The sequence below is a fragment of the Culex pipiens genome, chromosome 1, assembly GCF_016801865.2.
Source record: "Culex pipiens pallens isolate TS chromosome 1, TS_CPP_V2, whole genome shotgun sequence".
NCBI lineage: Eukaryota > Metazoa > Arthropoda > Insecta > Diptera > Culicidae > Culex > Culex pipiens.
In genome coordinates, this window is record NC_068937.1 from 102,504,725 (window position 1) to 102,520,145 (window position 15,421).

The window sequence follows — 15,421 nt, forward strand, 5'->3', positions numbered from 1 at the left end:
GATAGTGTTTTCAATACAAGTTGAATCAAATTCAAATCAGTAAGACACAATTTAAGTTGCACCTTATGATAACAACAGAAATAATTATCAACAACTTTGAATTCAATTTGATTTGAAGTTATGTTTATGGATTTTCGATATACTAACGGTCCTAAAACAAACTTCAACCAAATTTCATCCCCGTAACTTCCACAAACCCAAATGTAGGCCACACCAGATCCGGCTCTCGTCGCGGACCCACCGTCGTTGCAACGAACAATCATCACGTGGGAATTTTGTCACATCGTGGAATCACCACAACGCATCGTGTGTGTGTGTGTGTGTGTGACCGTTACATAATTTCACATTCCGGCCGTCACTTTCAGGTAGGTAGGTCTCCGGTGACTTGCCGGCTAGTGTGGCATGACTAATTCAGGATCAGCCGGGCTGGTTGAATGAATTTTTCGGTGACAGATTGCGTTGGTACCCGCAGGGGAGGAAATATTATCCGGTTTCGGAAACCAGGTTATGTGCGAGCCCCGTGTGGTACAGTTTCATGATGCAACAAGGACAAGCTGTTGATTCACGTCGCCACTTTCCACTCGCCGTCTGATAACTAGGCGTTCCAAACGTTTCTATTTCTCCAACACTTTTTGGCGTGATTTACCGATAACAGTTAATTCACCACAATTATTAGTCAGTCAGTCAGTCAGCACTGCACCCACCCACACAATCAGGCCAAAAGTGGAGCTTTCGATTTCCCGAGAAGCAATGAGTGAACTCATTCGGTGGCACATTGAACGAAATAAGTCGAAATTTCGAAAATGATGGACTACCGATCGATCGACCGGTCACGTGGAGGTTGTTGAAAATGAAATTTGTCTTACTTTCGATACGCCACCTCGTCACAACTCACGCACTCGCACCTCATTTTTTGACGAAGGGGGTTTTGGGAGCAAGAGGAGGGTGTCTTTACGCCCGGCAACCGTCGTCAAGATCGGTTACGGTTGCCATGGTCAGGTCTTTAAATTTCACTGCTCACGTTTTTTGTTGTGTTTACTTTTGAAGACTGTTGTGTATGCTCCTCACCTTAGTGATTCGTATCTTGGCATTGTGTGTTGGCTGAAACTTGATTATGATTATTTTGTCTTTCTAAGCAAGGAAACATATTTAACTTTTGCTCATTTGTAATATTTTAAATCATAACACTGGCCTACAAAAAAAAAATACAAAAATGACTGCGCAGTAGAGTGCCAAGAATATGAGATTTTTTCTCAAAACCTCGCTCCACAAGCTGAATATTGTTCCTTGAGCTATTTTAGGACTCTGGACCAAATATGAGCAAAATCGGTCAACATTCACCGATTGACTCGAAGGTAAAGTTTGTATGGGAAAAAATCGAAAAAATGTTTGGATAACCCAATTTTCTTACGGTTTGGTCTGCAGGGTGCGCTACTTTCATTCAAATATACCCAAAAGCTCTACAACTTTGTAGAACATATCAAAGCTGTAAAACTCGATCTTGAAAAGTTACAAGCGATTTAAAAAAGTTATTTTTGTATGAAAAACATTTTTTTTCACAAACTTCAGGCTCGGGTATCAATGGGTGAATCTCAACCAATTTCGCTCGAAATTTGCACAGATGCGTAAAATAACCCAATAAACCGTTTTCCGCTTGAGGAGCAGGGGGTCATTTTTTCTGGGCACCCTACTGCGCAGGCTCAACTCGAGGGGAAACATGAACTTTGGGATCCCCAGAAACACGTGCAATTTGAATTTTTCAAAAATATTTAGACAGGACCGAATGGTTTTTCTCCAAAGTTTGTATGGGGAATTAGGGCGGTTCGTCACTGTTGCATACAAGCCAAATTTGCATTCAATATGTGGGAGTAGCTAACATCACTACTCGCTACTCACAATAAAAAAAAAAAAAAAAAAAAAAAAAACGTGCTAATGGTCTGTCCTAAATGTCAGCGTGTCTTTCGATAAACGATTCTATAAATCAGTTTTTCACCGTGAAAATTTAACACATTATTTGAAAAATAATTGCACAATTTACCCGACGCCGTAACTTCTGATCAACGGTGATATAGGAAGGGCTTTTAAAATCACAAAACAATTAATGTAATCTTAATTAAAGCACAAAAAATGCCAATCACTGAAAAAATTACGTTCAAAACACGAATAATCCTGCAAGGCGTACGCGCTGCCCCACCCGAATTCGACTCTCGGACAATTTTGCATAAAAATTAATGAAAAAATCAAACGAAAATTAACCATTCCAAGAAACGGCGAGAGAAAAAGAAAAAGTTGTTTTTTGTTTTTTGTTTTTTGTTTTTTGTTTTTTGTTTTTTGTTTTTTGTTTTTTGTTTTTTGTTTTTTGTTTTTTGTTTTTTGTTTTTTGTTTTTTGTTTTTTGTTTTTTGTTTTTTGTTTTTTGTTTTTTGTTTTTTGTTTTTTGTTTTTTGTTTTTTGTTTTCTGTTTTTTGTTTTTTGTTTTTTGTTTTTTGTTTTTTGTTTTTTGTTTTTTGTTTTTTGTTTTTTGTTTTCTGTTTTTTGTTTTTTGTTTTTTGTTTTTTGTTTTTTGTTTTTTGTTTTTTGTTTTTTGTTTTTTGTTTTTTGTTTTTTGTTTTTTGTTTTTTGTTTTTTGTTTTTTGTTTTTTGTTTTTTGTTTTTTGTTTTTTGTTTTTTGTTTTTTGTTTTTTGTTTTTTGTTTTTTGTTTTTTGTTTTTTGTTTTTTGTTTTTTGTTTTTTGTTTTTTGTTTTTTGTTTTTTGTTTTTTGTTTTTTGTTTATTGTTTTTGGTTTTTTGTTTTTTGTTTTTTGTTTTTTGTTTTTTGTTTTTTGTTTTTTTTTGTTTTCAATAGGATGAATATATCTGGATTCTCTAGATGAATATAGAGCAATTCCATCTCAAATCAGGAATTTTTCTGGTACTTTTGTACCCGACCCTCTCCGATTTCAATGAAACTTTGTAGACATGTTATCATAGGCCTTTATAAGCCATTTTTGTGTATAGGGAGCCAACTGTACTCGAAAATGACATTTAAGAAGGGCGTAAGTTATTTAGAATTGTTTGTATTCTGTAATTTAAAAATGACTGTATCTCGAAGGCGTTGCATCGTACCAAAAAGCGGTCAAAGACAATCTTGAAGGAAATTGGACGGGCTTTCTAAAAAAAAAAAATACACTTAAAGAATAATACACGCCACTTCTATGGGATTTTTCAATTTATATGTTTAAAAGTTAATTTTTAAGGTGAAGTCACGATTTTTTTTCGTTCAAAATTTTTGAGGAAATAGCCTAAAATGTTACAAAAAGACTCACGAAAAATGCAGGATGGTATGTCTCTCCTAAAAAAATACAAAAATCATTTACTGAAACTGTTTTTTTGAAAAGTTGTCTGAACGTCAAAATTTTTTAAAACCGATAGTGGGAATCGATTTCCCAGACAATTTTACATAAAAGTCTCCATATTGACCATTGTCCTATGTCGAATCCTTGTGAAGATACAGAGGTTTTAAAAATACAAATGTTGAAAAAATAGGTTTTTTTGGTGGTTTTTGGCAATTTCTATATGACAGACTTGATTTTTCAGTCTCGTAAATATTTTTACCGAAAAGCTCGTCAAATTTCCCATAAGTTTGTCTTTGACAGCATTTCAATTGGATGTATGGGCTTACAGATATAAGTTTAATTACTTTGCTCACAACCGAAAATAGAATATTTTTTTCAGTGTGGTAGAAACCTGGATAGTAAATAAGCTTACGTAATTATTAAAACGAGTCAAATTGAAAAGCTGTCAAAAGCAAACTTATGGGAAATTGGACGAGCTTCCTGGTAAAAATATTTACGAGACTGAAAAATCAAGTCTGTCATATAGAAATTGCCAAAAACCACAAAAAAGCCTATTTTTTCAACATTTTTATTTTCAAAACCGCAGTATCTTTCAATGGTCAATATGGAGACTTTTATGTAAAATTGTCTGGGAAATCGATTCCCACTATCTTTTTAATTTTGACGTTTAGACCACTTTTCAAAAAACCAGTTTTAGTAAATGATTTTTGTATTTTTTAGGGAGAGACATATCACCTGCATTTTTGCGAGTCTTTTTGTAACATTTTAGGCTATTTCCTCAAAAATTTTGAACGAAAAAAAAATCTTGACTTCATCTTAAAATTTACCTTTTAAACATATAAATTGAAAAATCCAATAGAAGTGGCGTGTATTTATCTTTAAGTGTATTTTTTTTTCAGAAAGCCCGTCCAATTTCCTACAAGTTTGTCTTTGACCACTTTTTGGTACACCATATTCTTGATTTACACAACGAAATGGGGGTGTTTAATTCGAGAATCGTTTAAAAAAAGAATGTCCATGACTTAAATTGAGAATATGACTTAAATTAAGAATCTTTGGGATTTGTAATTTGTCGGAGAATTTTCATCATGTATCAATTGTATTTGGTTTAGTTATGTTATTAAAACATTTTAGCATGGTTTTGGAACACCTGGGATGTTCTAGTCCATCCGAAACTTCCGGAAATTTTGTGCAGCAGGCTAACCGAAGAAACAAGTTGAAACTTCAAAATTTTGACAACGGATCCTACCCAGACTGCTTCAGTGAGTGCGGTAGGCTACAGTGCATTGTTGTAACGACTTATTGGGATGATCTGGGACATCCAAGGACTCCCTGGAGTTAAGATCTGTGGGTCTACCGCCGTAACAAGCAAGAGGTCGACGGATTTTGACCCCGGAACATATCCGCATAGCTTCAGTGAGTATGGTAGACTACTTTGCTGATGTGTTAGGATGTCCTGGGTCATCCAAGGACTCCCTGGAGTTAAGATCTGTGGGTCTACCACCGTAACAAGCAGGAGGTTGACGGATTTTGACCCCGGAATATACCCGCATAGCTTCAGTGAGCATTGTAGACTACTTTGCTGATCTGCTGGGCTATCTTGAGTTATCCAAGGACTCCCTGGAGTTAAGATCTGTGGGTCTACCGCCGTAACAAGCAAGAGGTCGACAGATTTTGACCTCGGAACATATCCGCATAGCTTCAGTGAGTATGGTAGACTACTTTGCTGATGTGTTGGGATGTCCTGGGTCATCCAAGGAGTCCCTGGAGTTAAGATCTGTGGGTCTACCACCGTAACAAGCCAGAGGTCGACGGAGTTTGACCCCGGAATATACCCGCATAGCTTCAGTGAGTATGGTAGACTACTTTACTGATGTTCTAAGATGTTCTAGGTCGTCCAAGGACTCCCTGGTGTTAAGATCTGAGGGTCTACCACCGTAACAAGCAAGAGGTTGACGGTTTTTGACCTCGGGACATATCCGCATGGCTTCAGTGAGTATGGTAGACTACTTTGCTGATGTGTTGGGATGTCCTGGGTCATCCAAGGACTCCCTGGAGTTAAGATCTGTGGGTCTACCACCGTAACAAGCCAGAGGTCGACGGAGTTTGACCCCGGAATATACCCGCATAGCTTCAGAGAGTATGGCAGACTACTTTGTTGATGTGTTAGGCTGACTTGGGTGATCCAAGGACTCCCTGGAGTTAAGATCTGGTTGTCTATCATAAATCCAGGGAGTCCTTGGATGACCCAGAACATCTCAACACATCAGCAAATTAGTCTATCATAATCACTGAAGCTATGCGAGTGAGTCCCGGGGTCAAAACCCATCGACCTCTGGCTCATTACGGCGGTAGACCCTCAGATCTTAACTCCAGGGAGTCCTTGGATGACTCAAGTCAGCCCGACACATCAGCAAAGTAGTCTTCCATACTCACTGAAGCTATACGTGTATATTCCGGGGTCAAAATCCGTCGACCTCTTGCTAGTTACGGTGGTAGACCCACAGATCTTAACTCCAGGGAGTCCTTGGATGACACAGGACATCCCAACACAACAGCAAAGTAGTCTACCGTACTCACTGAAGCCATGCGGATATGTTCCGAGGTCAAAAACCGTCAACCTCTTGCTTGTTACGGCGGTAGACCCTCAGATCTTAACATCAGGGAGTCCTTGGATGACCTAGAACATCCTAGAACATCAGTAAAGTAGTATATAATGCTCACTGAAGCTATGCGGGTATATTTCGGGGTCAAACTCCGTCGACCTCTTGCTTGTTACGGCGGTAGACCCTCAGATCTTAACATCAGGGAGTCCTTGGATGACCTAGAACATCCTAGAACATCAGTAAAGTAGTCTACCATACTCACTGAAGCCATGCGGATATGTCCCGAGGTCAAAAACCGTCAACCTCTTGCTTGTTACGGTGGTAGACCCTCAGATCTTAACACCAGGGAGTCCTTGGACGACCTAGAACATCTTAGAACATCAGTAAAGTAGTCTACCATACTCACTGAAGCTATGCGGGTATATTCCGGGGTCAAACTCCGTCGACCTCTGGCTTGTTACGGTGGTAGACCCACAGATCTTAACTCCAGGGACTCCTTGGATGACCCAGGACATCCCAATAAGTTGTTGCAACAATGTACTGTAGCCTACAACTTAAAAACTTAAAAAACTTAAAAAAAGAATATGGTGTAGATACAGTCATTTTTATATTACAGAATACAAAAATATCTAAATAACTTACGCCCTTCTCAAATGTCATTTTCGAGTACAATTGGCTCCCTATACACAAAAATGGCTTATATAGGCCTAGGATAACATGTCTACAAAGTTTCATTGAAATCGGAGAGGGTCGGGTACAAAAGTACCAGAAAAATTCCTGATTTGAGCTGGAATTGCTCTATATATTGATTTTTCTCCGATATTTTGAAAGACTTTCTTAGTCTACCCAAGATGCAATAGCTTACAGGAGTACTACAAGAGCTCTAGAGGATAGCTACAGCATAGATAGTTTTATCCTGCTACAGACGAAACTGCTATGCTAACAAAATTGTAGTAAGAAAAGCCAAATCATACTTTTGACCGGATTACTCGAAATGGTTTCGCGCTTTGCCTGCAGCAGTGCGTGTACGCAGACACAAAAAAGTAAGCAACATCGCGCGGCAGCATAATTTAAAGATCCGCATCGTCACCGGTGCCGCAGCTGCCCCACAGAAACCACAGGCGGCGGCGTGGACTACTGATCGCGATTGTTGTTATAAAATCAATTTTTCGAATTAGGTAATATCGAAAAACAAGTGTGAGAAAAGCTCTCCGGGCGGGCGAGCTGGCGGACGAACTTTATGTGGACCAACATGTTTTTCGACGGGGTTGTTGTTGTTGCAGTTTGCGGATGTTTTACCTCCTTCAAACCACCACCGTCACCACTGCCGCCCGTGATCCATTCATAAGTAACGAGGTGGTCGACGACGAGGGGGTTGGACGTAGGGGAGAAAAAGAGTGCTGAAACATGAATGAAATCGCTTGAATAGGGGGTAGCGATCGCGGGCCAGGTGAGTGAAAATGTAACGAGGCAATTTGCTGAACATGGAACTTATTAGCTTTGACGTGGGATCTGATTCGAAGACACGATAACCGAGTTATTGATTTGTGTGTTTCAACGAGGGCGGAGATGTGTTACGAGGGGGTTGATGAGTGGAGCATTGCAGATATGATGTTATCAGTTGTTTGCGAAGTATGTTAACAATTTTGAATCACATAATTTTGATTGAGTTTTTTCCTAGGGATTCTCTTTAAAACATCAACTTAAATGATATTTAGCCGTAAAATAATCCATAATTTAAAAAAAATTGCAATGTGCTAGACGAAACCAATTAGCTCATCCAAATAAATATTCTCACGATGCGGAAATGAGCCATCATCCTGTACTAAAAACCTCAGACAGTCACGCAATCGTCGTCGTGTGGTGACAATCATCAGAAATGGGTCAACCGCAAATCGTACGCGAATCGAAAATGGACAACAAACCCCAATTCACAAAAAAAAAACTTCCCCACACATCAACAACAATCGATTAGCACTTTGCCACCACCCAGACGAGAGAGTAAAAGTGACACCAAAAGTCACTTGATACCAGCAAGCTCCCTTGTCGTGGTTTAACACTGGAACGCCCAACGCATGTCTAACTTACACGGACGCCCAAGCCTCCCAAAAAAGTTGGAACGGTAACTTCAACTCGCTGGTTCTCGGGCATTACTCAACCAATCGGGACGATTCTTGTTTCCAGTGATTTGTAAGAATGTCCAGATGATCCTAAAATTTTGCAGAACTTGATTTGAACAAATCTGTAATTTCTGCGTCCGAAAACAGCGTTCCACCTTTTTTAAAAAGACTGCCTCCGCGGAATTTTCGGCAAATTTTTTTTTACAAGCGAAAAAAAAAGTTGGAACGATGTTTTTGTTCGCAAAAATTACAGATTTGACCAAATTAAGTTCTGCAAAGTTCTAGAATCATCTAGACATCCTAACTAATCACTGGAAAGAAGAATCATCTTGATTGGTTGAGTTATGCCCGAGAACCATTGAGTTGAAGTTACCGTTCCAACTTTTTCGGAGCCTTGGGCGTTGGAATGTTAAAAGGGGGTGGACAAATATGGGGGTGAAACTGAAGAACGTGGGGTGTAACAATTCAGAAGGGTTTCAAGCTTATTTGTAAAATGTTGTTTTTTTAATACAAGTTGAACTCGATTTTTGATTTATAGATGTTACAAAATCATTCCGCTAACGTTGCATAAATCATTATGAAACAAAAAAAATTGCTTGAGTTAGGCCCTTTTACAATTTTCTACCTGATATGTTGGTCCGAGAAGCCGATATGTAAAACGTATACGATGATAAGCCGAAAATTTACCAAACTTTTTTCCGCACTTTCGGAACCGGTTTTGCCTGGGAGGAGTTGCGACCTGGAAGACACCACTCGGGATGGTGTGAATTTCGCAAGATTCGCCTTTTTGGCGAAAAAAGATTTCACCTTCATTTACCTAATTGATTATGTATTCGACCAAAAATTCACTCATCCAACACGGCCCATTTCAACCGGGGTGGTCAAATATTGAAACAAAATTTCTTCTTCGAGTGCCACTTTTGAGGTTGAATGATACCAGGAGGGGAATACATTGACACATGCGCAAAAACCGAGAAATTGTTGGAATTCCTTGTGAAACCACGCCTCACAGGTTGAAACGGTCCTTCCGTAGCGGAATGACCTCAGATTAAGCGAACGACTTGGAGTTATTCACACGATCTTTTTAAGCATGTTTTCATCAGAAATATAGACAATAAACTGTAGTAATCAACGCAAACTGGTGACCACAAAACGGTGAAATCGTCCAGACCGGCGCACCCCTTTTTCAGCTTCCGGGGGGAGACATGCATCTTACCACAGAGCGATGATGCATCTTTGCTGGTGCAGACAGAGTGCAAACTGATTGAGGTATTCGATTAGCGCTGGGAGGATGGAATGTGCAACGAAAACATCAGCTTGTTTACTTTGCGTTGTCCTTTTGGAGGCAATGTTATGTTGCCTTGGGAGGAGAAATTTTTGTATTGACTGTGTGAAATATTGTCACGGATGATCACAAGATGCCCTGTGCAACAATGTTTTTCAAAAAAGTCACTGTTTTGTTTTTAAATCGTACACAGTTTTGGGATTTTAATGGCAAAGGCCAAGACCTTATTTTAAGATGTACAAATGATTAAAGCCTTAACAAAATTAAAAAGCTTTAAAAAGCATGAAAAGACGAAAAAATCTATTTTCTGCAACTCCATTGTAAATCTACTTACTTTTCTTTAACTTCTAATTATTTGTATTGAAAAGAAATACTTTTCAATATCTTTTTTCTTGTGTTTTAAATGGTGAATTGACTAAACTCATGGACGTTTGATTTTTGTCTTGAAATCCCATTTAAAGTACCGTCAGTGGGGGTGACTTCCCGAGCATGGGTAAATAACAAGGGAAATGTGTAATAATACCTTTCTCTGGTATCAATACCAAATGTTAGTATTCCTGGACCCTTTAAAATTTCTCTTAAAGATTATGCAAGAGCAAAATTTGGTATGATACCAATTTAAAGTATTGTTTTGATATTGCAAAATTGCAGAATTTGTCAATGGTCGGACACCACATTTTGGTATTGTTTTGGTATTCAAGTGTTTTATCCAATTCTTCGGAAACTATGGGAACATTTTGACCAATTTTGACAAAATAATTAATTTTGCGCTAAATGCTATCATTGAACCCAAAAATTTCAAACTTGATTTTAAACATTTTTGATATACCCTTTGGTATTATTTTGGTATTAAAGTGTTTATTTTTTCAAATTGCTCTGAAACTATGGGAAAATTTTGACCAATTTTGACAAGATAATTAATTTTGCGCTAAAATGATTTGAAACCCAAAAATGTTAAAGCTGATTTTCCTTTTTTTTATGTACCCACATTTTTTTTTTGTTAAAATCGTTGAAATTTCTCTAAGTTGGGATAAGCAATTATTTTGAAAAACGAGTCAATCGATAGATTATTGAATTTTGTTGAATTTCCATCCAGTTTCAATTTATTAACACTTTTCATTCTTGTTATTTTTCGGAAGCTTCAAGAACTTCAAGCACAAGTCGTTAATCAATGACAAATGTATTCGATGTGGTGAAGAATATCACTGAGAACAACATGGAATCATCAGGTGAGTAGATTTGGCTGTTGCATATGGATCATTTCCATTTTTTCACTAACTGCAACTTTTGCACTGAAAATGGCATAAAAATACCAAATTTTGGTATTACTTGTGCAAATAACAGGGACCAAAATGTGCCCTTGGTTGCCCAGTAATAAATGGTAAAATACTGGGCACATTTTGGTCCCTGTTATTTGCCCAAGTAATACAAAAATTTGGTATTCCCGTGTTATTTACCCCTGCTCGGGTTTGTGTCAAAAAACGATACACCTCTCGAAATTTCTTAAGGGGTTACATAAATGTAGAAAATCAAAAATTTCATGTTTCAGAAAATTTAATAAATCCACTTAAAAGATGCCTAACAATCACTTCAGAAAGTTCCATGAAGATGTTTCATGATTAAAGTGAGTAGGAGACGATTTATGTTTTAAATTTTGCCATGCGCAAAGCGAACTGTCGAACTTTGTAAGCGTTTTTCTCTGAACACCGACCAAATTGGCTGAAATGTGAGATGAAGACTTTCAAGACATATCCCGTGTGCATGACGAAGCCCGATTTTGAAATTTTGCTTAAAAAAAATTACAAAAATCAAAAACTGGCGATTTTTTATATGAAAAACATAAATATATTTTTATCTTTTTTTCATACAATTTTTTTGAAAATCTGGCTTAGAGGTCTGTTTAGTCTGTGGTAGCGGGCGGTTCAGCGGTTGAAACGCGGCCCATCTATTTCGTGATTTAGTAGTGAAAAACTGTTTTAAACGAGACGGATTTACGTGCAAAAGTTACAATACGATCCCTTCTAGTGTTTTCTTGTGAAATTTCCAAAGAAATGAAGGATTTTGTAGTGTTTAACATGATTTTTAAAATGATTCAAAGTTGTCTTCGTTGTTTTCTTCATTGGTGCATCGCGTCGCGTTTCGTTTCAACGTGTCCCTTTCGCAAATGTCAAATCGGGTCGATGAGGCAAACGGCGGAAAAGCTGACAAATCGTTCAAAAATGTCTTAATGTTTATTTTCATGAAAAACTCGTATATTCAGCTGTATTGAACGGTGTTTCTAGTGTTTGGTTTTGAAAAAGTGTTTGGAATAGTAGTTCAATTTTGTGGCAAAATTGGAGCTACGCCCTCCGGAAGTTTTGGCTGGTGACAGCTGGTTGTGCGATGTTTTTTTCGTGTTTTTTATGTGTGACAAATAAAAGCAGTAACGTGTCAAAATCAAAATAGTGTGGGAAAGAAAGAGAGCGCAGATGCTTTGACAGCTCTGACGGCTACTTCAAAAAGGCTATGAAAGGAAGAGTTGCCAAATGAGTGATGGTTTTAGGACTTGTGAAGAAAAAGTAGTTTATTTGCTGGCAACTAAAAAAAATTGTGTTTTCACTCTGTCTAGAGTTGTTGGCGTTGTGCAAAAGAGTGAAAGAAAAGTTGTTTTGTTGTTTTCATTATGTCTGAGTGTTCTTAGGAATTCTTAATAGGGAAATTTGAGTGTTAAATGAAAAGTTATCAATACGTTTTTCAAATAATGGTGAACGACATGCTCTGCCATTTTACGTTTCGAAAGCGAATTTTCAGTGAAAAAAATCACAAATATCTCGACCCTACAGGAAATAAGAAAGGCAAAAAACGAGTGTTTGAATAATGGTCTAAACAACTAGCGTGGCAGAGCATAATGGAGTGATAATTTGGTGAGGCAATTCTAATTACATGCTTTTCTTTCAGGATTTTTTCGCGGGTCATGTTTTCTCGTTCTATATTGATAACTTCCTTTAGTTGCATTTTTTCGCGTCTTCATTTAATTATAACACTTAATTCGAGTTTAAAATGTTTCATTTTTTGGCGGTTTTTATTTTTTCTAAAATATTTTGGTAGATAACAGGTAGAATATTTCTTCGATCGGCTGTTTGAGTTTAAAATCCTGTCATCAAATTAAATCATGTTTAATTCGCATTCCACAAAAAATACAAAAATAATTAGGCGAGTTGCATTCCCAATCACCCGATCGTTTGTTTTTATTATTGGAATAAAATATATATCAGTATAAATTCTATTCTTTTCCTCGGTACAGCCGGCTGTGCGAGTTTAATCAAAAACAAAATTTAAACCACTTTTTATCAACCCGCAATACCTTTCGAGGTATATCCTAGGGTCCTACCTTTCTACTAACTTTGAGTCCAAAACCTCCCTACAAACATCTATACCCCTAAGGTGTCGTAGGGATCCTTGCGCACTTTAGATAGGTGTTTACTAACATTCCTTCCGTTCCCCAAAGGATAGCTTGGACCCCCTTATGCCCTGGGTAGTATTACACACTCATCAAAAGATGAAGACATGGTATCTCCTGTGTTGGATTATTGTTCCGGATGAGGGTCTAACACAACCAGACCAAACAGAGGGATAAGCGTTGTGGAGCCATCCGTGGATAAGGCGTCCTAAAATGCTAATGCTAATGCTATTTTTTTTTGAAAATCAGGCTTCGTCATGCACACAGGACTGGTTTAACGAGGCTTCACCAAAATTTTAAGCCGATTTGGTCAAAGCAGTGCACAGTGGGCGAAATGGAACCCAAAATCGGACTTTATTGAACGCGGCTGGTTCCCTGGTACGAAAAATAGTGTTTCTTATATAAAAAAAAGGTGCAGGTGGTTATGTTACACATGACCAGTATGACAAAGAACTTTGCAAGATGATTGTTGAAATTTTCGATTAGAATGTCCGCTCTAAATTTCCCCATGATTCCCTTATAATTAACGTCCTATCGAACTAACGGGACGGAAATTGCAAGTGGAGCTGAAATAGAAATCGAGGTGAAATCAATTGACTTTCCTTCACCACTCGAAAGTTACCAAGATGCGGGAATGTTTTTGCAAGGCTGTTGCAAGCAATCGGCGGCAGTAAAGGAAATTTGAACAGCAGACATTAGAACTGCCCTTTACAGGGCTCTAATTAATTACGAGATAGTTATTCTAAATTTCCAGAAACAGATTTTCGCAGCCGCACAAAAAATGTGCATCGCAGTAATCTATTTATTACTTCCTGCCTAATAAAAAAATTATTTTAACTGCTTAACTTCAGATAATGGCCAAATGCAACTTTTAATGTCCAGTTTAAAAAATCATAAAGTTTGATACCCATATTGCCCCAACTCTTACGGTCCGGCAAATGTCCCCCCATCGGAACATCCGCGGGGCCTCCGGCCACTCCAGATTGTGGCCACTACTGCCGAAATGTCAAATTTCATGTCCAGTATCAAAAACCATAAAGTTTGATACCCATATTGCCCCAACTCTTACGATCCGGCAAATGTCCCCCCATCGGAACATCCGCGGGGCCTCCGGCCACTCCGGATTGTGACCATTACTGCCGAAATGTCAAATTTCATATCCAGTATCAAAAACCATAAAGTTTGATACCCATATTGCCTCAACTCTTACGATCCGGCAAATGTCCCCCCATCGGAACATCCGCGGGGCCTCCGGCCACTCCGGATTGTGACCATTACTGCCGAAATGTCAAATTTCATGTCCAGTATCAAAAACCATAAAGTTTGATACCCATATTGCCCCAACTCTTACGATCCGGCAAATGTCCCCCCATCGGAACATCCGCGGGGCCTCCGGCCACTCCGGATTGTGGCCACTACTGCCGAAATGTCAAACTTCATGTCCAGCATCAAAAACACTAAATTTTAATACCCATATTGCCTCAACTCTTACGATCCGGCAAATGTCCCCCCATCGGAACATCCGCGGGGCCTCCGGCCACTCCGGATTGTGACCATTACTGCCGAAATGTCAAATTTCATGTCCAGTATCAAAAACCATAAAGTTTGATACCCATATTGCCCCAATTCTTACGGTCCGGCAAATGTCCCCCCATCAAACATCCGCGGGGCCTCCGGCCACTCCGGATTGTGGCCACTACTGCCGAAATGTCAAACTTCATGTCCAGTATCAAAAACCATAAAGTTTGATACCCATATTGCCCCAACTCTTACGATCCGGCAAATGTCCCCCCATCGGAACATCCGCGGGGCCTCCGGCCACTCCGGATTGTGACCATTACTGCCGAAATGTCAAATTTCATGTCCAGTATCAAAAACCATAAAGTTTGATACCCATATTGCCCCAACTCTTACGATCCGGCAAATGTCCCCCCATCGGAACATCCGCGGGGCCTCCGGCCACTCCGGATTGTGGCCACTACTGCCGAAATGTCAAACTTCATGTCCAGTATCAAAAACCATAAAGTTTGATACCCATATTGCCTCAACTCTTACGATCCGGCAAATGTCCCCCCATCGGAACATCCGCGGGGCCTCCGGCCACTCCGGATTGTGACCATTACTGCCGAAATGTCAAATTTCATGTCCAGTATCAAAAACCATAAAGTTTGATACCCATATTGCCCCAACTCTTACGATCCGGCAAATGTCCCCCCATCGGAACATCCGCGGGGCCTCCGGCCACTCCGGATTGTGACCATTACTGCCGAAATGTCAAATTTCATGTCCAGTATCAAAAACCATAAAGTTTGATACCCATATTGCCCCAACTCTTACGATCCGGCAAATGTCCCCCCATCGGAACATCCGCGGGGCCTCCGGCCACTCCGGATTGTGGCCACTACTGCCGAAATGTCAAACTTCATGTCCAGCATCAAAAACACTAAATTTTAATACCCATATTGCCTCAACTCTTAGGATCCGGCAAATGTCCCCCCATCGGAACATCCGCGGGGCCTCCGGCCACTCCGGATTGTGACCATTACTGCCGAAATGTCAAATTTCATGTCCAGTATCAAAAACCATAAAGTTTGATACCCATATTGCCCCAACTCTTACGATCCGGCAAATGTCCCC